Source organism: Mauremys mutica, unplaced genomic scaffold (assembly GCF_020497125.1).
Source record: "Mauremys mutica isolate MM-2020 ecotype Southern unplaced genomic scaffold, ASM2049712v1 000805F_np12_subseq_1:69070_obj, whole genome shotgun sequence".
Taxonomy (NCBI): domain Eukaryota; kingdom Metazoa; phylum Chordata; order Testudines; family Geoemydidae; genus Mauremys; species Mauremys mutica.
In genome coordinates, this window is record NW_025423054.1 from 14,926 (window position 1) to 38,374 (window position 23,449).

At 61.8% G+C, this 23,449-nt stretch overlaps 1 pseudogene; it reads right to left on the reverse strand.

Annotated features, from left to right (window-relative positions):
* Positions 1 to 645: 645 nt before the first annotated feature.
* LOC123357567 lies at positions 646 to 23,038 on the reverse strand (annotated as a pseudogene).
* Positions 23,039 to 23,449: the final 411 nt, after the last annotated feature.

Below are 23,449 nucleotides of genomic sequence, written 5' to 3' on the forward strand. Positions count from 1 at the left end.
TGGTGCTGGGGCTGACGTTCCTCTCTATCCTCCACCCCACCCCCCAACAGGACGTCAGCCTTTACTTCATGCTGTGGGGCTGCCTGCACGTCTACCAGCGCCTGCCCGACAAGGCGGAGGACGTGTGCCGCGTCCTGACGCACCCGGCGGGATGGTGGGCCAGCTGGCTGGGCTGACCGGGAAGCCCCTCATCTTCACCATCAAGGCCAACCGTGACTGCACCTTCCTCAAGATCTCCAAGTCGGACTGGTGTCCCCCTTCCCCTCCTCCTCCTGTGGGCAGGCTCTGCCCACCTCCCACCCCACTTCCATCTAGACTGGTGGCCCTGCCCTGGCCAGATTGGGGCTGTGTCCCATTCCCCACCCCCATAAACCAGCCAGTTGGGCAGATGTCTCTGCTGCAGCGTTTTAATTGTGTGTCCCCAATCCGCCGCCCACCCACCTGGCAGCCGCACAGCAATTATCCAAATGGGCTGGCCTGCCCCCTGCCCTAACAGCCAAGCAGCCTGGGGGTCCCCCCCAGCCCCTCTCCCATCCCACCCCCAAGAACCGACACCACAGCCAGGAGTAGGGGGGAAGGTGCCTTGTTGAGAAAAGCAGGTGGAGCTGGGGGCAGCGAGCTGTGGGGGGCAGAGTCTCTGGGAGAGGGGGCTGCTTCTAGGCCTCCTCGGGGGCCAGCTGGTCGAGGGTTTGGACGTCATCCAGGAAGCGCCTGGGGGTCAGGATGTGACTGGAACCTGCGGGGGAGACAGGTGGTTGGCAGCAGTGGGCACAGTGGGGGAGGCATGAGGCTGGCATCACCATCTTCCCCATCCTTGCAGTTGGACCCTGCTCTAGTGCAGCGGGGGAGGAGACAGCCCCTCCTACCCACCGCGGCCTGGCACCGCACCCCTCGTGCCGCTGTACCCTGCATGGCCAGGCAAGGATCCACCCGCTGACAGTGTTCCTCACCCTTGGGTCTTAGAGGGGTGTGTGCAGGGGGTGAGCCATATCCCCATGGGTGTTCCTGGGGGTGTCTGACTGGGCCCCCACACATGGTCCCTGGGCAAGGAGAGCCCTGGGGAGCCAGAGGCCAGGAGATCAGGTGGCTAGATACAGGCCATGTGGGGCTGCGGGCAGGTGGGGCCAGCACATCTGTTCCCAGCCCCCCGGGTGCAGGAGGACAGAGGGTGGCATGGGCGCCCTGTGGGTGCTGGGCAGGTGGTTCTAGGGTGTCCACCTCCCAGAGGGTCCCGACTGTCCCTGACCTGGGCATTCCAGCCACCCTCCCCCCAGGACTCGCCCCACTCACCGATCACCACCTCCCACTTGCCCTCGCTGGCCTGGGTCACTTCGTAGGCGCAGCGCATCTCAGACATGGACACCCCACCCAGCACGTAGATGATGAGGCGCTGGCCCGTCAGGTTCTCAGCCGCTGGCCTGTTCTTGTGCCAATGCCAGAAGCGGGTGCTGGGGGGAGAGAGGGGCAGTGTGGAGACCAGGGGCTCGCTGAGGGAATGCCAGGCGGAGGGGTGGGCACTGCCAGAAGCAGGCGCTGGGGGGAGAGAGGGGCAGTGTGGATACCAGGGGCTCGCTGAGGGATGCCAGATGGAAGGGCAGGGCCCCGAGGAGGCTGGGGGGCAGGCCCTGCCCAAGGCCGTGGGACAGGAGACCCAAAGCCGGCAAGAGGGAGTAGGGGACGGCGGCACCTGCCCTGGGCTGGGGGTGCTGTCTACAGCCCGGCCAGTCCCGTCCCTCCATCCTGGGCCCTGGTGTGCTGAGGGACTGCTGGGGGGCGGGAGACATGCTGAGAGGGGTCCAGGGCTCCAGGCTCTTGGGCACCCTGGGAGTGTGTGGCCGGGTCCTGGCCACACACTCCCAGGCACAGAGGCTCCTACACCCTGGGGGGGGAGGGGGGAGGATGTCAGGGCTCTGCCCCCCACAGCCCAGCCAGGCTCAGCCTTACCTGACAGCAGCCTGGGAGCTGGTGGAAGGGACCGGGTCTGAGAGGAAGGGCCACAGCTCCCCGTCCAGTCTGTCCTCAGTGATGTCCTGGTTGGGAGGGCAGGGGGGAGGACAGGTCAGCAGGGGCCAAGCAGCAGGAACCTTGGACCTGGTGGCCAAGCCAGGCCCCACTGGGGGGAAGGGCTGGGACAGCTCCTCACTGAATGATTGACAACCCCTGGGAGGAGCAGCCTGGCGCCCCCTTTCTGGGGTGGCGCATGGGGAGCCAGCAAAGAGCACACGGCCTCCTCCAGTGATGCCCCCCATCTCCCCACATCCCCCTCAGCCGCTCAGTGCCCTGCTGTGAACTCCCCACCCCTCCATCGTTATGGGGAGGGCAGAGACCTCCTGCAGCTGGATCCAGGGCCCCTCACTTGGGGGGGGAGGCTGCCCTCAGTGCCCTTTCCCTGCTGCAGGCAGATCCAGGCCCTGCCTCTTGCCCCATGAGGTGTGTCCCAGCCACGCGGGGGCCCAGGCTGTGAATCCGCTGCGTTGACTTGTACAGGGAAGCTTAAGGCCTGACGAGCTGCGGCTGGCGCTTGGGTGGGGGCAGCGCCCCTGATTGGATTAGCCATGGGATTGAGGCTACCGCAACTGCCTGCTCCAAAATCCCACAGGAGGAACCATCACAGCGCTGGAGCAGGGGCCTGGGAGCCTCCCGCCTGTGATCTACCAGGGACAGGAGCTCGGGCAGTGGGGTTAATCCTTGGCCTGGAGGATCCCCAAGCCAGTAGGCTGAAGGCAACTAAATGTGCTCCCCTCACCCCCTTGAGGAGTGCCCCACAGGGCAGGGCGACGAGGGGCTCAGGCCCCAGCAAGCGTGGGGGGAAGGAGCGACCATGTCACCTCTCACAAGCTAAGCAGGTTTGGGCCCAGGCAGTGCTTGGACAGGAGACCTCTAAGGAAAAGCCACTGGGTGCTGGGGGGTGCTAGTGAGTCAGCAGAGGGTGCTCTGTGACCCCAGTGCGGCGCTAAGGGGCTCTGTTCTGCAGGGAGCGGGGAGGGGGAGGGCTCAGCAGGGGGCGCTCTTCCCAATCAGTCAGTGTTGGCCCCAGTGCGGCGCTAGGGGGCTCTGTACTGCAGGGAGTGGGGAGGCTCTGCAGGGGGCGCGCTCCCCGGTCAGTCAGTGACCAGTACTGTGCTGCAGGAGTTTGTCCTTCAGATGAACGTCAAACAGCTGCTCCTCACTGGAGGTTAGGCCAAGGACCCTGCCGGCCATTCAGATTCCAGTGCCAGCCATGACAGTGTGCTGCCTGGATCCCCTGCACTTCCAGCCCCACACACTGATCACCTGCTGCCCTAGACTCCCAGGCAGTGTTGCTGTGCGGCTGTTAACAGCTGCCTGCCACTCCTCAGGAAGAATTCAGGCCTGGTGAGGGACCCCTGTATAAACCGCCCATGCCCCCCCCCTCCCAGAGGTGGCAGCATCGCAGCACCGGGTAAGACAACTCCCCAACACTCGAGTCTATGATATAAGTCCCTAAGGATGGCAGCAGGAGAGGGCTCTCTGATGAGCCCCTCACATGGCTAGAGCCTTGCACAGATACAAAAATGTGGATTTGCATCAGCCCGCGATCCACTAGCCCAGTGGTCTCCAAACTTTTCTGATCGCACACCCCCTGCCGCGCTGGCTCCACCATTTGTGCCAAAGCAAAAAAAAAAAGCCGTGTGGACTCCCAGCCGAAGCGCCTCTCCTGCCGCGCACCCCCAAGGATCCTCTTGCGCACCCCACTTTGGAGACCACTGCACTAGCCGTCTTTTACCTGTATCCACATCCTCACCAGCAGCAGGATGCGCTCACAAGGGATAGTTGGGGGGTGGGGGGAGGGGAAGGAGGTCTTGCAGGGAAGACGCAGCGCGAGGGTGGGGACTGAGGTTAAGGGGCAGCGTGGAGGAGGCAGGGTCTTGAGGAGAAGGGGTAGCGTGGGGGTGTGTCTCAAGAAGGGGCAATGTGGGGGCGGGGTCTCGAGGAGAAGGGGCAGTGTGGGGGTGGGGTCTCAAGAAGGGGCAGAGCAGGGGCGGGCTCTCGAGAACGGGCAGCGTGGAGGGGGTGGGGGCAGCATGGAAGGGGTGGGGGCTGGGGGGAAGGGGTGTCTTATCAAGTGATGTTTCTGGGGGGTCACGAGTGATGGTACACGACAGCAGCAGAGCATATTGCATCACAGTGGGGTGGAGGGGTGGGGCCCTGGTATGGTGACCAGACAGCAAGTATGAAAAATCGGGACAGAGTGTGGGGAGTAATAGGTTCCCATATAAGAAAAAGTCCTGAATATTGGGACTGTCCCTATAAAATTGGGACATCTGGTCACCCTTGGTGCAGGGGCCCCGCCCGCTCCAATCCCAAATCCTGCTGCCCAGGAGCTGGTGGGGACGCTGGTGCTGCTCGACCTGCAGGACAGGAAGCAGCGCAGTGGGGCAAATGGGTGCCGGACAGCCACTGGCTGCTGGCTGGCGGCCCCGAGCGCGCTGCGCCCCCCGGGCTGCATGAGCCGGATGCTGTGGGCCAGGCGCTGCTGGGGAGTAGAGACTGACCTGGTTGTCTCTGCAGCCGATCCACTATCTGCAGAAATGGTGCGCGGATATGCAGGGCTCTACACATGGCTGACCCCAAACCAGCCCCACTCCCTTGGGCCCAGCCTGCCAGGTGTGACCCCCCACCCCCAAGGCCAGGAAGCAGATGGCCAGGTACCTCCATGACGTCCTTGAGCCTGGGGGTCCAGCGGGAGAGGTGGTAGGTGGACTCCAGCCGCACCTTCCTCTTGGGTTGCAGCTGCCCACTCTGGGGGAGGAAGGGAGAGGGGGTGAGAGGCAGCAGGGAGGGGGTGCGGGGTGGGAATGGGGGCAGACAGGGAGAGCGCGGCCTATCTGAGTCGCTCCAGCCGGGCTGGCAGGGGAGAGGCAGAGAAAAGAACAGAATGGATCACTGAGCGAGAGAGACAGGAGGGGAGAGAGACTGATGGGAGGACAGAGTTTGCCCCCAATTTGCCGCATGGCCACCCCATGCAGTGGTCACCAGATCCCTGGTGATCTGAGGTCCTGACCCCCAGGGTCCTCTGCAGGGGCAGAAGGGGTCACCCCAGATGGGGAGTAACTCAGGGGTCACCCTCATATGGGGAGGGCGTCACCCCACTGTACAGGGACAGAGGCCACCTCTGCTGGGAGTAGGTCACTGCCATAGGGGCGCACCCCCAGGATGGCCTGGGCTTCCCAGATCTGCCCCCTGGCATGGGTACAGCTACCGGCCCCTGGCCCCAGTCCCTTACCCCAGGCATGAAGGAGGTGCCCAGGCGCTCCATGTTGTAGATGATGTCACCCTTTCTGCTGGATGCTGGCATGCTGGATCAGCCTGCTGATGGCCTCCGCGCTCACACCTGCATGGGGAGAGACAGGTCAGCGCTAGCACCCCTGGGACGCACCCACAGCCCAGGCACATTCAGTCCGTGGCCCAGGAGTCCTAGTTCCCCGATCAAATCCTGAGATCCTGCTCTTCCCACCCCTCTCAGAGCTGGGGATAAACCCAGGAGTCCTGGCTCCCAGCCCCCTTCTAACCACTAGACCCCACTCCCCTCTCAGAGCTGGGGGTAGAACCCAGGAGTCCTGGCTCCCAGCACCATCCGCTCTAACCCACTGGATCCCAGACAGTTAATGATTGAATTCAGGTTCTTGCTGCTCCTGCCTCCACAGGTTCTCTCAGCGCTGGGGGCAGGGGTCTCTCTAGCTCCCCCCGGCAGTGCAGTGGGAGCCCCCCTCCCCCAATCTGGGCTCCCCCTTCTGCAGCCAGTCAGGTGCAGTGTCAGAGCCGAGGTCTGGCTCTTTAAGGCTGTGAGGCCTTGAGCTGGAGGGAGGGCAACCCCCCCAAACCATTTACTGCTGCTTAGTGCAGAGGGGGAGGCCTGGCAACTCCACAGCGCCCCCTGGCCAGGAAACTGGGCAGCCAGAGGAGCCACATGAGGGCACCTGGCCTGGGCAATGGGCGCAGGGGCAGTGCCTGAGCAGGGTTACAGGAAGGGCCCCGGAGCAGGGCCCTGCCCCACCGAGCCAGCATGGGGCAGGAACCGATGGGGGACGAGGGACTGTGTCAATGTCAGGGTCAGGGAGGTTCCCCAGGCCCTGGTGAGCTGGGGGAAGGGGCTGGATGCAGCAAGAAGCAGGGAGCTGGTCCAGGGAGGACACAAGGGGTGGGCAGGGAACTGGTCGCAGGGGGCTCAGAGGCAGAACATGGTGTCTGAATAGCCTGCAGGAAGGGAGGGATGTTCCCCTTCCCTGCAGAGAACGGGCCAGGGAGCTGCTCCTGGTGTGTCTCCCCATCCCCCTCCCTGTAGAGAACGGGCCGGGGGGCTGCTCTGAGTGTGTGTCTCCATCCCCCTCCCTGCAGAGAACGGGCCGGGGGGCCGCGCCGGGTGTGTGTCTCCATTTCCCCTCCCTGCAGAGAACGGGCCAGGGGGCTGCTCCGGGTGTGTGTCTCCATCCCCCTCCCTGCAGAGTAAGGGCGGGGACTGCTCAGGGCGTGCGTCCCCTCCCTCCCTCCCTGCAGAGAACGGGCTGGGCGCTGCTCCGGGTGTGTGTCTCCATTTCCCCTCCCTGCAGAGAATGGGCCTGGGGGCCGCTCCGGGTGTGTGTCTCCATTTCCCCTCCCTGCAGAGAACGAGCCGGGGGGCTGCTCCGGGTGTGTGTCTCCATTTCCCCTCCCTGCAGAGAACGGGCTGGGGGGAGTGTGGAGGGTGGACACTGCTGGGAAGGCAGCAGCAGGGAGCAAAGGCCGCTCGCAGGCACCGAGAAGTGGGCAGAGGGGAGACAGGGCCGTAGAGCCAGGCTGGACACAAGCCCCGGGAAGCAGCTGGCCAGGAGGCACCCAGCATGGCTGGGGGGGTGCCAGTCTAAGTAGTGCTATTCCCCCCCAGCCCCACCGACCTGGGCACTGCCTCCAGGGGTGCTCCTTGCAGCAGCAGGCCCCCCAGTGCTGCCCCCTGCAGGCCTGTGGCGTTACCGTTGTTCAAGATGTAGAGCAGGATGATGCGGAGCTTGTCGTAGGCCTGCACGCTGGGGTCCAGCAGGACGGGCACGATGATCTTCATGGGGTCTTTGATCTTCTTCCCATCCACGTCCATCCCCATGGCCAGGTCCTGGGGGGCGAACACACAAGGCCCAGGTCAGGCCGCTCCGCTTCCTCTCGCCTTGCAGCAGGATGGGAGACGCGACAGCCCCACAGACCACAGCTCGCCTACCCCCTGTGCCAGGGCCCCCTCCTCCCTGGGGTCAGCTCCCCCTGGGGTGAGCAACAGGCCCCCAGGGAGTAACCCGAGCACCATGTCCCCCTTCTGCACCCCTGGTGCTGCATGGTGGGGCTGGCCCTGGCTCCAGCGAGCCTGTGGGTCTGAGACCCCTCTCTCCAGGCTGAGTCATGAGCCAGACTCTGCCCCCCAGCCAGGCTCTGCCCACACACCCACCTGCTCCACGCCGCACAGCTTCTCCACCGATCCTATGAAGTGCTGCATGCAGTGCTCAGCCAGGTTCAGGTGTGTGGCGTACTGCGGGGAGAGACCAGGGCATGGGGGAGTTTACCGCATCACCGGCTGGTCCAGAGCACCTGCACCCCCCAACCCCCAAGGAGGGCCCCTCGGCCAGAGGGGCAGCCCCAACCGGCTGTATAAGGCCAGTATATAGGGATTGTTTTGCCCAGCACTGATGTGCTGCCACCTCTGGGGTGGAGCGGGGCAGCTGGAGGGGAGAATCAGGAGGAGGAAGCAGCTTCCAAAGCAGCCCATGGTTTCTCTGTTAGCCACCACGAGGCTGGGGGCTTGGAGACCAGCAGGTGTCGGGGTACCTGTGCCAGTGGCTAGGAGCTTTCCATTGGCACATGGCCCAGTGGCACCAGGAGTGGCTCCAACGGGCTGGTTTGGAAGCCCACCAAGGCCGTCTCCTGAGAGCTGCAGCAGCAAGGCGTGGGCGTTACCCCAGCGCTGCCATTGCTGGGGCATTGCTACTGCCCATGGTGCCACACAGCACCTGGGGGGGAAATGGCTCTGCCCGACGGGACAGGTCAGCAGCTCTCATCAGGCAGTAAAGCGGAGTGCCCCAGAGTGCCCTGCCCCCCAGAGAGTCCCTACTGTGCCTCACCAGCCCCACAGAGCACCCTGCCCCCCAACAGCCCCGCTGAATGCCCTGCCCCCGCCCACTAACAGCCCCAGCCCCGTTACCTTGTTCAGCTCTTTCTGGTACTGAGGCAACTTCTTCACCATCTGGGACAGGTCCTTGATGGTGGCCTGGAGGGAGGCAGTGGTGAGATCCCGGCCCCTCCCAGTGCACGGAGCCCCCTGCGGGGCAGAGGCCTCGCCTGGGGCCAGCCACAGCAGCCCAGCCACGCGTACCAGGGCCAGGGCGGGTCACTCAGGCCACACGTAACTGCGGCTTGGGTTAGACCTGCTCTTCCCAGGCGAGCTGGAATGAGACAGGAGCCCCGCAACCCGAGCGCCCCTGAGGTGTAAAGCGGCAGCAGGCCAGGGAGATGCCAGTGTTGGCTCTCTGCAGCTCTTCCTGCACGGCCCCGATCCTGCTGTCTGACCCCGCCCCATGGGCCTCTGCCCTCCCACACCGTGGGGAGTTCCAGAGCTCTGGCTGGGGGCAGGGGGCTCCACATACACTTCTTAGCCCTTTACAGGCAAACCCTGGGAGCAATGGGACAGCCCCACCTCCGCCAAGGCCTCCTGGGGCAGCAGAGCAGCCTCCCCTCCCCATCAATGGCAGTGGGATGGGTCCCCCCATCCTGGACTTCCCAATCGCTCCCCCCACAGCCCCCGCCGCACCTTGTCCGTGGTCAGCCTCTTGCTCTCAGAGAAGGTGTGCAGCAGCTCCGTCACCTTCCTGCAGCAGGGAGAGGGGTCAGACTGAAGCCAGGCACTGCCTTGAAGGTAGGGGGCGCCCTGTCCTATACTACAGGTGATAGAGCCCCCCGCCCCACAGCACCAGGGTTTTTTGCCTCGAGAGCCTCAGATGGGGCCGGGGGAGTTAGGGGGGGGCTCTTCCCAAGTTACCCCAAGGCAGAGAGTTCAGTGCACCTCTGGGGGCTCCTGGCGCCTTGCTGGGTGGTCTGGGGGCAGCAGCAGGCCCAGCAGGAGGTTGGTGAGGGACTCCCTCAAGGGGACTGTGAGGCGCATGGGGAGATCCTGGGATCGGGGGAAGACAGTGTCCAAGGGGATCCCCAAGAGGAGCTGCAGACAGTGGCTCTGGAAGGGAGCACTCAGGGGTCCTTTGGGGAGAGGGGCTGGGTCCAGGAGGTCTCAGCACTCAAAAAGGAGCATGTCTGAGGGACCAGCCCCAGCACTGGGTGGGAGGGGGAGGGGAGTCCTGGCAGTGAGCAGGAGAGGGGTGTGTTGCGGGGGGGTGTCCCTGCACTGGGTGGGAGAGGAGTGTATCCAAAGGGGAGCAGGGTGGGAAGGGAAGGGGAGGGGTGTGTCCGAGGGGGCCCCAGGGTGGGGAGGGGTGTGTCTGAAGGGGATGGGTTCTGGCCCTGGGTGGGGCACGGTGGGGAGTGTCCGAGGGATGGGTGGGGCATGGAGGGGTGTGTCAGGGGCAGGGCTGAGCGCGCTCACTTGGAGACGTCAGCGATGTGCATGTGGCGTAGCTGCACCCAGAGTTCGTCGTTTTCGTCCAGCAGCGCCTCCTTCTCCCGCGAGACGCTGGTCCCTGTCGTCTCATACCTGCGGGGGAGGGGAGACGGGGTCAGACTGTGGCACCCCTCCCCCAAGCCTGGGGGCTGCAGAGCAGTGCAGGTGCCTGGGTCACATCCCCCCCAGCCCGCCTGAGGAGGAGTGCGGGGCGCCCCCTGCTGGCAGCCAGGCCCTACTTGTAGGTGTCGTTCTCAATGCTGAGCAGGTCGTAGGCCATGGCCTGGTAGGTGAGCTCGTGCAGCAGTGGGGACACCAGGTCGAAGCTCCGGTCCACAATCAGCAGCTGAGAGCGGGCTTTGTCGGGGCCCTGGGGCAAAGGAGAGAGAGACCCGTCACCCCCTGCTCTGGCGGAGGGGTCCTGGCCTGGCTCACACGGCACAATCCAATGGGCCCTGGTGGCCTGAAACTTCACCACCTGCCCTCTCTGCGGCCCAGCCCCCAACCCCAGCAGGAAGCCAAGAGACACCTCCCAAGCTAGCTGGGACGTGCCCTGGGGTCCTGCCCTGACCGGCAGGGAGAGCTCCCCACTCAGCTGTGCTGCAACGCCCCCTGCAGGGACAGGCCACCTGCCCCTCGTGCTAATAGCAATGTCCCCCTCCCCCAAGCACGCTCTCAGCTTGTGCTTCTCCACCAACGGGACCATGCCCCTTGCAAGGCAGCCCCCCGACTGCCCCCTGCCCCATATGCTGCGTGGGGGCGGGGGGAACTACACCAGAAGGCCCTGGCTGGTCTATCGTTAACCAACACCAGGCCCAGAGACTCTTTGATACAAGGTCCCAGAGGGGGACAATGGGATGTTATCCCGATGCCCCACCTTGCATCTGAGCTGGGACCCCATGTGAGCCTCTAGCTCCCCGCTCCCAGCCTGGGTGGCCCCCAGCATCCAGTTGGACAGAGACCACTCAAATGGTCAGCAGCTCAGACCCACATCATGGGCGGGCTGGCCCAGCCCCTGCTCCCTGCCTGATCAGCCTGATCAGCATGCACTGCCCTCTTGGCACAGCAGGTGGCGATAGGAGACCAGCCCTGCGCTCCCATGGCAGGCGGCTCTGAAACCAGCTCCAGCAGCCCCAGTGGAACCCAAGCCCACCCAGGAGCACCTCGGCAAGGGGCTGCGTCTGCTCTTCGCTGGGTAGCACAGACCGTCTGGGGGGGGCCGAGACGTACAGCCCCTGACGCTTCCCCAACTGTCCCACCTCAGTACATGGCCCGATTTTCAGCCACACTTAGAAGCAGAACCTTGGACCAGTCACCACCCACTCGCTGGCAGGTCTCCACAGTCTCTGGGTAAATGGGTTGAGGTTAGGGTGACCAGATGTCCCGATTTTATAGGGACAGTCCTGATTTTGGGGTCTTTTTCATATGTAGGCTCCTATTACCCCCCATCCCCGCCCTGATTTTTCACACTTGCTCTCTGGTCACCCTAGTTGAGGCTGACGGGGAAGCGCCTCTCTTGGAGGAGTATCTGGCCCCCACCACTGTAGCACTATCATTGCTTCATCCTGCCTCCCCCCAAACCATGCACGTGGGGCTGGGCAGCGCTGTCACCCCATTGCAGAGGGGGATGGAGGCCCAGAGAGGCTGGGTGACTCACCCAAGGTCACACAGGGAGTCTGGGCAGAGCAGGGACATGACCCCAGAGCTGAAGCCATCATTGCTCTCCAGCCCTACCCAGCCTTGGGGGGTTGCTATGCCCCCCACCCCTGGACTCTGCTCACACCTTTGCCAGTTAGGCTCTGCTGGAGGGATACCCGACTGCAGATGGGGCCTGGCTTAACCATTGGGTCACCCCACCTTGCCTAGAGCAGAGGGGTTTGAGTCAGCACTCCTGGCCCTGCGGTGGGCGAGCTGTCTGGATTCTATTGAAGGGGGCTGGGCAGTCAGGTCTCCTGGCTCCTATTCCTGCCTCTGCCACCTACTCCTGGCACGCTGCTCCATGCCTCAGTTTCCCCCGGGTAACATGGGGATAGTGCTTACACCTGTGACAGGGAGGCTTGGCAAGAGCCTCAGGAATATCCCTGGGGGGACTCACAGGAGTAAGAGCAGCAGGGTGTGTACGGAGCAGGACTTTGACCTCCCCAGCACCTCCCAGCTCCGGAGAATAGCACAGATCAGACAGGGGCTGCAGGCTGGACCCAGCTCTGCTGCAGCAAGTAGCTCCGGTGGTTAACAAGCATGCTGTCAACCCCTTCCCTGTGTAGACGGTTTGGGCAGCCAGGTGTGCGCGAAGCCGTTGCTTGCTTCTCAGCCCTCCCAGGCTTCCCACGTGAACAGCTGATTTGCGGGAAGCGGTGGGGGTGGGGGAGAAGCGGGGCGGAGCACAGGTGAGCTGGGGCTGGGGTGGGGAGCTGGAGCACCCACGGGGTCGGCGCCTAAGGTGCCACTTTTAGGTAATGTGCTGAGGGGGAGCGGCTGCTCCCCCCAAGCTACGCTCTTGGGTCACTTAAACTTACCGGTTGTTAAATTTAGAAGCCCTTTTAGAACTGGTTTTCCCGCACAGGACAACCGGTTCTAAAAGGGCTTCTAAATTTAACAACTGGTTCCCGCGAACCGGCTCCAGCTCACCACTGTGTCTACATGTAAACCGCTGCAGCTGCGCCGCTTCAGTGACGCCGCCTTTCTCATGCCCCGAGCGACACAGTTACACCGACCCAATTGCCTCGTGTAGACCAGGCCTCAGTCTGACCTTGGTCAGTTCTCAGGCGAGAGCTCCCAGCTTCCCTCACTTATCCCCCAGCTCAAACCTTCCCAACTCTGTGTTCTCGAGCTGGGGGCCCTGCTCCGATTCCCTGCTGGGAGTGTCCAGCCAGGAGCCCTTGGAGCTGGCACGGTCTTTCTGGCTCCCAAGCTGATCTGGGTTGGATTCTCTTCATTTCACCAAGACAGGGAGGTGACACCCCCTCACACACCATGATTCTTACCTTCCCTGAGAGTCCTTCCCCCCCCATGTCCCGCCAGAGAAGCCATGCAACATATAGGGGAAACTGAGGCACACATCAGCTTCATAAAAGATATTACAAACATTCCCAGTTGGCCACAGGTGCACAGTCTCCCAGCAGCTCGGCAAAGGCTGGAAGCAAGAGCAGAAGCAACAGGAGGGAGAGATATGGCTTTGGATTTTACATCACTTTGCTTCTCCTAGGGGGACAGGAACCTCTGAGTTTCTTGTGCGAGAATCCAGGGCGGGGTGGGTTTGCAGCTCCCCTCTGCTGGGGGTGGGACGGGGACGGCAGAAGTTGGGGGGAGCCCACAGGCCAGGGCTGACTTGTGGCTAAGGCTCAGGAGAGCTGGGTTCTAATCCTGCTCTGGCAGACTCCCTGCATGCCTCAGTTTCTCATCTGTAACACAGGCCACCCCGCCTCCCCTGGGAGGCTGAATTCATTAGTGAGGTTCCGATACCGTGGGGATGGGTGTAGGAGCACACACAGACAGGAGTGTCCAGGTGTGGAAGAGGCTCCGTGTGCAAAGCTTAGTTCTGTGATCGAACTTCCCTGTTTATAAACAGAGAGATTGTGCTGGGCACACACTTCCCCAGGCGGTGCCTCGGTTTCCCCATCTGTACACAGGGGATAAGGACACTGGCCTTTGTAGAGCACTTTGAGATCTGCCCACGGCCAGTGTTAGAGAAGGGCTGGGGCCATTAGTCCCCACACAGGGAATGCTATTGTTCTGCCAACCCCTCAGGATCTCCAAGCAGGTCTAGACCCCACCCCTCTCCCGGCCAGGATCTCCAGGCAGGTTCGAAATCGCTCCTCCTTCCTTCTACTTCTCATGTGCTCCCCCCGCGGCTCTGTCCCAGGGCGAGGGCACGGCCGGCACAGCTCACTCACCTCTCCCATGCTGGGCTCGTATTCCTTGAACACCTTGAGTTTGGCCAGCACAGCGCGAGCCAGGTCGAAGTTCTCTTCATGGTCCCTGCAGCAAAGACAAACCCTATGGGTCAGAAACCTCTCCTCCCGCAGGGGCACACACACTTCCTGTAGGAGATGACCAGGTACCCTTCTCCCGCTGGGCACACTCACTTCCTGTAGCGGATGGCCGGGTATCTCCCGGGCACACTCACTTCCTATAGGGGATAGCTGGGTACCCCTTTCCCAGGGCACACTCACTTCCTGAAGCAGATAGCTGGGTACCCCTTGTCACAGTGTGGGGGAGACAAGGCCCTGCACCCCCGGCTTCCTGCGACTCACCATGACTCTCAGCCAGCCAGTAAAACAGGTTTGTTTAGTTGACAGCAACACAGTCCAAGACAGGTCTTTCAGGTACAGACAACAGGACCCCCTCAGTCAGGTCCATCCGGCTAGGCTCCCCTCCATTTTCCCAGCCAGCTCCAAACTGAAACTCCCTCCAGCCAGTCTCACCCAGCCTCCCCCCGACTCCTCCTCCAGCCTTTGTCCATTTCCTGGGAAAAGGTGTCACCTGGCTCCAACCCCCCTCCTTGTTCTCAGGTTACATGCTCAGGTATCTGGCCTCAAGGAGTCTCCCATCCCCAATGCAGACAGTCCCAGCAAAACTCCCCTGCAACCTGCCCAGGTCAATACTCCCCTCTCCCTGCTGCATCACAGGCACCCACGCAGTATTCAGAGAAAACATTAAGAACATTCCCACTTCGTCACACCCCTTCCCCCGGCACACTCACTTCCGGTAGCGGATGGCTGGATACTCCTCCAGGGTTTCGCACAACGTGGCAATCTGCTCTGCCAGCATCTCCTGCTCCTTCTTCTTTTCCAAGGCGCGGTAGGGGCTGAACCAGATGTGGAAGGTCTGTGGCCTGTCCAGGGAGTACACCTAGGGGACGAGGGGAGCAGAGATCAGACCCTGGTGCCAATCGCTGGCAGCCAGGCCAGCTATGCCCCACACCACGCCCCTACGATGCGCTGTTGGACCAGACCAGCCTGGCAGAGCCATAGCGAGCCCCTAGTGAGGGAGATCCCTTTGCCAGAGCCACTCCTGTTGTGGCAGAGGGACAGCGGCCCAGAGATTCATGCACCAGCCTGGGATGAAGACTCCCTGGCTTCAGGTCCTTATTGAGCTGCAGACTCCCAGGTGCCCTCGGGGTGTGTCTCTGCCCTGGAGAAGTCAATGTTGGGGGAGGGGGGTTGGCCACGCTTCTAGTCTGGTGAAAGCCCCAGTGTAGCCACGGGCAAACCTGGCATCAATGCGTGCCTGCCGCTGTCGCTTATTTCACTGGCCAAACAGAACGAGCCATTGGGGCAAACATGCCTGGACACCAATAAAACAGTATCGGCCATGAAGGGTTTGCTGGCGCAACGGGACGGGTGAACCAGCAAAGCCTCCTGACGGACACTCAGCTTATACCAGCCAGAGCTTCTCTTGGCACAGCTGGCACCGGTACCCCAGATGAAATAAGCTACAGTGGCGAAAGGACTGCTTGGCCAGCATATCGGCATCTACCCAGGGGCTCTGCCACCACAGCTGCATCAGTTACAGGGGGGATTTTTTCTCTCATGTCTCCGTGACAAACCCAGACCAACAAAGCTGGTGTGTGTAGACCAGGCTCATGTCGCTCTGTGCCTCAGTTTCCCCATCAATGCAATGGGGCTGACAACACAGCCCTCCCCTCAGGGGCGTGAGCGGGGAAATCCACTGATGACACAAGGAGGGGATGGGGCGGTTGGGCAAAGGGCAGGCGTGTGGAGTATCGGGCTGTCTTGCAGGCCTGGTATAAACCATCAGTAAGAGCTGGTAAAGCCGGGGAGGCAGGGCCCTCCTCCCCCAGACATCTAAGCCAGCGATTCCCCGTCTCACAGGGTGTGAGCAGCCGGCTAGTCCCTGCTGCCCTGTGCTGGCGATAAACCCAGGGCCCTAGAAGGGAAAGGTTCCCCCCCACCCCCCAGCCACGTTGAACACTAAGGGTGGGGTGTCGTACGTCACTGTCTGCCCCGCAGCCCGGCTCCTCCAAAGCCCGGCCACCCCTCACCTGGCTCTCGTAGGGCAGGAAGGCCACGTTGATGTCCTTGAGGGTTTTGATGGCCTTGGTGATCCGTGACTCCCTCAGCTCCTTGACCAGAGGCTCAGGACAGGCTGCAAGGCAAAGGCAGTGGGTGGGGGTGACAGGCACAGGGCTCAGGACCCCCAGCACAGTGCCGCCCCCCCAGACAAGGCCAGGATGGGCACAGCAGGGGCAGTAGTGCTGCACACCTGTGGGGAACCTGGGCAAGCCAGCAGGGACACACAGGAGTCAATGATGAATCCAGCCCCACCAAACCAGAGTCACGCCGGGTTCTCGCCTTCTGCAGCATCAGCAGCGAGGGGGGGCCATAATCTCTCCTGTGCAGCCCCGTCTCACACCCTCAGTCATTTCCCCCTGTGGAGGGGCTGAGCGGAGTATACAACTCAGGATGATGCACAAGGAGGAACGGGGACTTGGGCTCCCCCTGCCGCTGTAATGGGGAGAAGCAGATGTGACCCTGACACACTGGGTATTCTGGTGGTGTCCCATCCCCCCACCCCAGTTGGGACTGATGGAGCAATGCATGCTGGGAATGGTAGCCAGAGGCCGCCTTTCTGGGCGCATGCTGTGAGCCGTGTTGGCTGGAGGCAGGCCCGTGGGGGAGAAGGGGGGGAAGGGGTAGGTGGGGTCGTTCGGTCTGGTCTGCTGGGGCACTGGCCTGCTGGCAGAGAGAGACCCCCCCCACCCCCACTGTGCCGCTGGCCAGGCTCCCAGCTGGAGAATCCGCTGTATCCTGATACTCACGGCTGATGAAGAAGACGTGAGCCGCCTTGTAGTTGAAGTTGGGGGTGCCCTGGAAGTCACTGATCAGAGCCTGCACTGACTGCAAAGGGGGAAGGGGGGTTGTCAGCACCAGCGGAGGCCCCTCCCTGCTTCCCGAAGGGCCCAGCCCATGTCCAGCCCCTGGGGACTCAGGGTCCAGCATGATGCTGTCAGGAGGTGGGCTGGTTTTCACCCCCCTGGCTCTGGGCTCCCTCCCCACCTGGAGCAGGGCATGTGCCCATGTGCCCAGGACAGCCTCAGGGCCCAGCCCCGTCTCTCGCTGGCACACAAGTGTCCGTGCTCGGCCACAGACGGGACCTGGCATTGGCCTTGCTGCTGAACTAAGTGGGCTCTGAGCAGTGCCCAGGGAACAGCCGGCCGAGCAGCAATCCCAGGCAGCCGCCATCAGGGCCCGCTCCCTCCCCTGGTGCCACACTGGGCACCAGCAGCTTTGCCACACCAGCTAGCCAGGCAGGGTGTTCGGAAGCTGTTCAGACTCCGTGACCGGCATAGTGACAGGTGAGAACCTGGCTGCCTGGTTGTGACGTTATTGACGTGAACAGGGACCATATAGAACATGGTTGTAGAGGAACAAAATCTTGTATAAATGCGGTCAAATATCTAAGACAAGGTTGTGGTTTGCTGGTTATGGTTATGCTAGCTGTATATGTGTATCATTTTTGTAGTTGAAGTTACAAATATTGGCTCTAGACTGTGTGTATTTCAAACTTCTGCCATGCTTCTGGGTGCCACCTCACACAAGTTGGTGTTAGCTCTGCCTAGCCTGCTTGATGGCTCACTAAGGATCATCAGCTAAACAACTGACCTATTGAGAGAAGGCAGATATGCTTTGAGACTCAGCAAAGTATGCAGGGACTTGCCTATGTGACTCCAGACTCCATTTTGCTGTAATTTTCCACAGTAAGAACAAAGAGGTGTTCTTACACCTGGAAAAGACTATAAAAGGCTGATGCCTCATCTCCATCTTGTCTTCAGTCCTGCTTCATACTTCTGGAGGGACTTTGTTACAAGGAACCTCTACACAAAGGACCGAATGACTCATCCCAGCTGTGGATGTACAGTACTCCAGAGACTTGATTTGAACCTGCAGTTTATTCTATCACTGCTACAAGCCTGAACTAAGACCTTTGCCGTTACTGTATGTAACTGATTCCATTTGACCAATTCTAGCTCTCATCTATATCTTTTTCCTTTTATGAAAAAACCTTTAGATTTTAGATTCTAAAGGACTGGCAACAGCGTGATATGTGGATAAGATCTGATTTATATATTGACCTGGGTCTGCGGCTTGGTCCTTAGGGATCAGGAGAACCCTTTTTCTTTTATTAGGGCATTGGTTTTCATAACCATTTGTCCCCATAACGAGTAGCACTTGTGGTGATACTGGGAGACGGGAGTGTCTAAGGGAATTCCTTGTGTGACTTGTGCTTAGCTACTGGGGTAAGACCAAAGTCCTCTGGCTGGCTGGTTTGGTTTGCCTTAGAGGTGGAAAACCCCCAGCCTTGGGCTGTAACTGCCCTGTTTTAAGCAATTTGTCCTGAATTGGCACTCTCAGTTGGGTCCCGCCAGAACCAGCATCGTTACACCAGTCCCGAGCCCCAGGCCCCAGCTCGCAGGCCTCTACTCCAGCGCTCCGTCCGCGGGCAGCACCTGTGGGTTCTGGGCTGCACCATGCTCCGCCAGTGCCCCCTGCCCCTGGTCTCCCTCCACTCGCCTCCCTGCAGCAGACGCAGGAGCCTCCTCCCCCACAGCCCCTGCTACGTGAGCCTCTGCCTCAGCGATTCTCCTTCGCTTTGAGTCTCAGCTGAGGTTAGACTGACCAGATGTCCTGATTGTATAGGGACAGTCCTAATATCTGGGATTTTTCTTCTATAGAATCCTATTACCCCTCCAACACCTGTCCCGATTTTTCACACCTGCTATCTGGTCAGCTTAGCTGAGGTTGCCTCTCTCCCCCTGCTGCATCATCCCATCCAACCCCCATGGGACTGCACTGCGGAGAGGTCCGTGGGACAATCTGTGCTTCCCGTGGCAAAGAACACGAAGCCCAGCTCTGGGGAAGCAGCCTCTTGGGGGGCCCCTACTAGCCCCATTCCCATCCTGAGGTCGTGCTGCGCATCCCCCCGGACAGCGCCACCTCCAGGCAGCACTAGGAGCTGCCCCGGGGTCTCCCCTGCTCCCCATCCACCTGCCCCAGGCCCGAGCTCCTACCTTCTCCACAGGGCTGAGCAGGTAGATGGCCTCCAGGCTGGGGATTGGCTCCCGGCACTTGTCAATATCTTCCACAGCTTGGGGAGAGCAGACACTGGGTGTGGGTCAGTGCGTCCTAGCCACCCACCCCAGCTTGTCTCCACCGGGATGGGGGGAGGGAAAGCCAAGGGGAACAGGGATGTTCGCTGGCAGCAGGCTGGGGGGTTCTGCAGGCTACAATGCAGCAGCTGCTTTGATGTGGGACCATGGGCTGCGATGCTGCCACAGTACGGAGCAGGGAGGGAACATCCCTGTGTACTGTGCTGGGGGCACCCCGCTAGAGCCCTGGCTCAGCTCTGTGCCCCTCAACCCCAGGGCTCCTCCACCCTGGAGCAGGGAGCCAGCATTCCCCCTCCCCAGCCAGGACCCTGCCTCCAGCGTGGGGGAGGAGCAGCGAGGAGTTAACGGGAGCTGAGAAAAGCGCTGAAGAGGTTCCAGGGCCTGAAAGCGCCGGGCTAAGGGAACTAGAGCTGGCTGGGAAGGTACCAATAGCAAGGAGGGCGTCTAGGGGGCTGCAAAGGGAGGAAACTAGATGCAAACGTGAATGTAGACAAGTCAACTCCCCAACTGTGAGGTGTGTCCAAGGGGGAGGGGAGCCCTGGCGGGGGGATCAGACGGGAGGGAGGGCCCACTCACGTGTGATGCCTTCGTTCACGATGTCGGACATCTTGCAGCATGACGAGAGGATGCGCGTGCTCGGGTGGTCCATGATTAGCACCTGAGGTAGCGAGAGGGGAGCTAGTCACTGCCCTGAGCCCAGCTGCCCACCATCATCATCCATGGCACAGCCAAGGGAGCAGAGCGACTGCTAACGGCAGAGCCGATGGCCCAGCCCTTCCACAGCAGAGCAGCAGGGCCGTTACCAAGCCTGCACTTGGCTGAGCTGACCGTGCTAAGGACTGCGTGAGGAGCGAGAAGGAAAGCGGCTCCGAGCAGAGTGGCTGGTATGAGATGTAGGAGACGGAGACAAACCTGGGACCTCCGCCCATTCGGAATGGCTCTACCCTCCTAGACTGGAGGAGATCAGCCTCTTCGCCCAGGTGACAGGGTGAGTGCAAGAGGCAGGGACAGAACCCAGGAGTCCTAGCTCCCAGTGCCCTGCTCTGATCCACCACATACCCGGTCCCCAGCCCTCGGACAGAACCAGGATCAGGCATGGAGAAATGGAATGAGAGGAGTCTCCATGTTCCCCTAGGAAAGCCCTGTAGGCCATCGGCCCAACATCTCCACCACCTTCCTTCCGTGCCGAATGAACCCATTGCTCTGTGCAGCCCAGCATCCCTCTGTACCAGATCCAGCCACTGGGAAAGCTAGTCCCCTGTGCTCCCTCTGTCGCACCGGCCTAGCCCACTGCTCCACACACCCCAGCCCAGCCCATGCCGGGGGCTCAATAACCTGCCTGCCCAATGGTGCATACTGCCCCCATGCTTGGCGTCTCCTGTTCCTCCTCCCACCCAGGCTGGCTCACTGGGCCCAGTGGTCTGATCCGGTGGGGGGGGGCGGATATGGGGCTAGCTGGACAAGCTGGGTCTGATCCAGCACAGTGGGAAGACAGACATACCCAAGCCTAGCTGGGGACGGATGATGGGCTAGACAGAGCAGGGATCTGATCCAGCCTGGAAAACCTCAGGTTCCTAATGAATCCCAAGAGGCTGGAGGGGGAGGAGCACAATATATGGATACAGCATATCCCCAGGGGGACACCAGGGCAGCAGGCCCGGCCGGCTTACCTTCCATTCTCCTTCCTTCTTCACGCTGCGAAAGACAACGCTGAAGATCTCTGTGAGGGAAAGAGACGGGGATTAGTGGTGGGGCTCGGACAAGATGGCTGTGCCCTGAGCCAGGACCCACTGGCTAGTAGAAAGACCCCTCGGGGAAGTGGCTCAGAGGCTGCTTTCAGGCCAGCTAATGATGTGCTCCTAGCAGAGCCCCCAGTCACCGACCGTGGTGGGCTGGCAGGCTAGATGGGCCATGGCTCTGATCACCTTTCCTTTCTGCCAGGCCAGATACGAGCGCAGCTGAACTAAGGATCTGACCCCATGCAGCAAGAGACAGGGCCGGCTCTAGGTTTTTTGCCGTCCCAAGCAAAAGAATTTTGGCTCCCCTCCCCAGAGCCCTGAGCTCCCCCCCGCTCACCAGTGCCCCCCCACCCGCACTACCTGCAGCCCCAGCACTGGGCTCTCTCTTCCGCTCACCCACCCACACCCCCTGCCATCCCAGCACTGGGCTCCCCCCCAAACGTGGGATCCGCTAACAGCACACGGCAGCCGAGCCCTGGCCTAGCTGCGACTCTGTCCCCATGCGGGTGGAGCTTCTGGGCGGCGTGGAGCGGGAGTACTTCCAGGTGGTGATGCAGCTGTGGGGTGGCGCGGAAAACGTGGCCTCCTCCCTGGGCTTCGCGGCGCTGCTGGTGGCCGAGGTGGATCAGTTCGTGCTCACCGCCCTCACCCCCAACATGCTGGTGGCCGAGGACCTGGAGAGCCCCCCAGACCTGCTGCTCTTCAGCCTCACGGTGCCCTGGCCCAGCCCTGGCCTTTTAAACCCCAGGTGTGTGGTTTGGATTTAGCCACAGGCCCCGTCCACTGCAGCCTGGGCTGGAGATTCAGCAGTGGCCTGGGCATCTGAAGTAATGCAGCCCTCACAGCAGGTCAGGGTGCTGTGAGAAGACAAGGACTAACAAACACCTCAGAGTCCAGCATGCACAAGGCAGCAGAGGCCATGCTGATCGAGTGTCAGGCTTTAACTTGTTCTCTCCTACATTACAGCTATAGCCTAGGCCAGCTCTGCGATGGGGCTGGGCTGAAGCGTACTGCTTCACTATGGTACAAAGTGGCTATGATGTCATTTTTCTCCTCGCACGCAGCCATTACCCGTTCTGACAGGCTGTTTATAACACTAAGATTACTAGTTTTCAGAGGTGGTTGATGGGGAGAGGGAGGGGCGCAAGATGGAAGTTTCGCCTAGGGCACAAAATATCCTTCCACTGGCCCTGGTGGGAGTCACCCCAATGGAAAGAGATGCTCCCCCAAGGTGCAGCTCCTATGGCAGGGGGCAGCCCTTGGGGGTGGGGCAGACACCCTCCTTCCCCTTCTGCTGTGTGACAAGCAGGTGATGGGGGAAGCTCTCTGCTCCGACTGACACCTAATCCTCCCCAACTGGGCCCTGCCCCCGGCTCCGCACTTACTCTCACGCACCACTGCCTTCAACCCGGATGGAGCCATCTTCGCCTCCTGTCACGTCCACTCGAGTCCTGTGGGGGGAAGTGGGATTCAGCTGTGCATGGGGCAGGGCTGGAGTCAGGACTCCTGGGTTCCGCCCCTGCTCTGCTCCTGCCCTTGTGCGCGCCCTGGCCTCTCCCTGCCGTGCTCTGGGGAGTGTCTGTGACCCCTCACAGATGGATGGGCCCAGCCCCCCCTAGTGTCACTGACGGATGGGCCCAGCCCCCCCAGTGACTGATTTCAGTATAAAGCAACTGAGGTGCTGGTGGGTCGATGTCTGCAAGGCTGATGACGGCCGAACGCTGCAGCCCCCCACTTCTGGCGCTGCGGGGGCCAGGCCTGGGCACCCATGGGCAGGCGCCTGGTGACAGGGCCACGCAGGTCCCCACTGAACCCCCACCTGGTCACGTGGGGCGCAGAGGGAGGCAGGGGCCTCGGGCAGGCTTAGAGCGAGGACGGGGTTCGGGTAGTGGGGCCTCAGCTCACTCCGGTCAGAGCCCCACCCCGAGCTGCAAGTCCCCCCTCCAACCAGTGCCCCCCTCAGCTGTGTCCCCCCACCTCCACCCAGCCCCCCCCAGCCAGGCCCCTCGCCCCCCACCTCCACCCAGCCCCCCCCAGCCAGGCCCCTCGCCCCCCACCTCCACCCAGCCCCCCCCAGCCAGGCCCCTTGCCCCCCCACCTCCACCCAGCCCCCCCCCTGCCAGGCCCCTCGCCCCCCCACCTCCACCCAGCCCCCCAGCCAGGCCCCTCGCCCCCCCACCTCCACCCAGACCCCCCCAGCCAGGCCCCTCGCCCCCCACCTCCACCCAGCCCCCCCCAGCCAGGCCCCTCGCCCCCCACCTCCACCCCGCCCCCCAGCCAGGCCCCTCACCCCCCATCTCCACCCAGCCCCCCCCCAGCCAGGCCCCTGGCCCCCCCACCTCCACCCAGCCCCCCAGCCAGGCCCCTCACCCCCCACCTCCACCCAGCCCCCCAGCCAGGCCCCTCGCCCCCCACCTCCACCCAGCCCCCAGCCAGGCCCCGGGCTGTACCAGGAGCAGGAGCGGGTTCGATGGAATCTCCTTCCCTCACTCGTCACTTCGGGCAGAACGTGCTGGGCAGGCCTGAGCCGCGCACACAGTCACTGGGATGGACTGCGCCACTCGGCAGGGAGCTCAGTCCCCTTTAGTGGCGGGAAAATATGGTACAGTCCCAGCAAGGGTGACATTGTCCTTGGAGTGGCCAATGGGGGGAAAAACTGGTTGGATCCAGTTAGGACTGGGCCATGATAACAGTAAACAACAAGATGGCGGTCACAAGGTGGCAGTTCAGACTCCATCTTGGATTGCTGCTTTAGCTTTACAAACTACACATTGAATTTAATAGACACATATTTTAACAGACTATAATCCTATAACAAAACACACCCAGCAGTATAAACAAGTCATTGTCTGTAGGAAATGTTAGTTTGCACTGACTTCACTAATGCTTTTTATGTAGCCTGTTGATGTACCCCTGGAAGACCTCTGCATACCCCCAGGGGCCCATGTAACCCTGGTTGAGAACCACTGGATTAGAGGAATGGTGGAGGGGGGG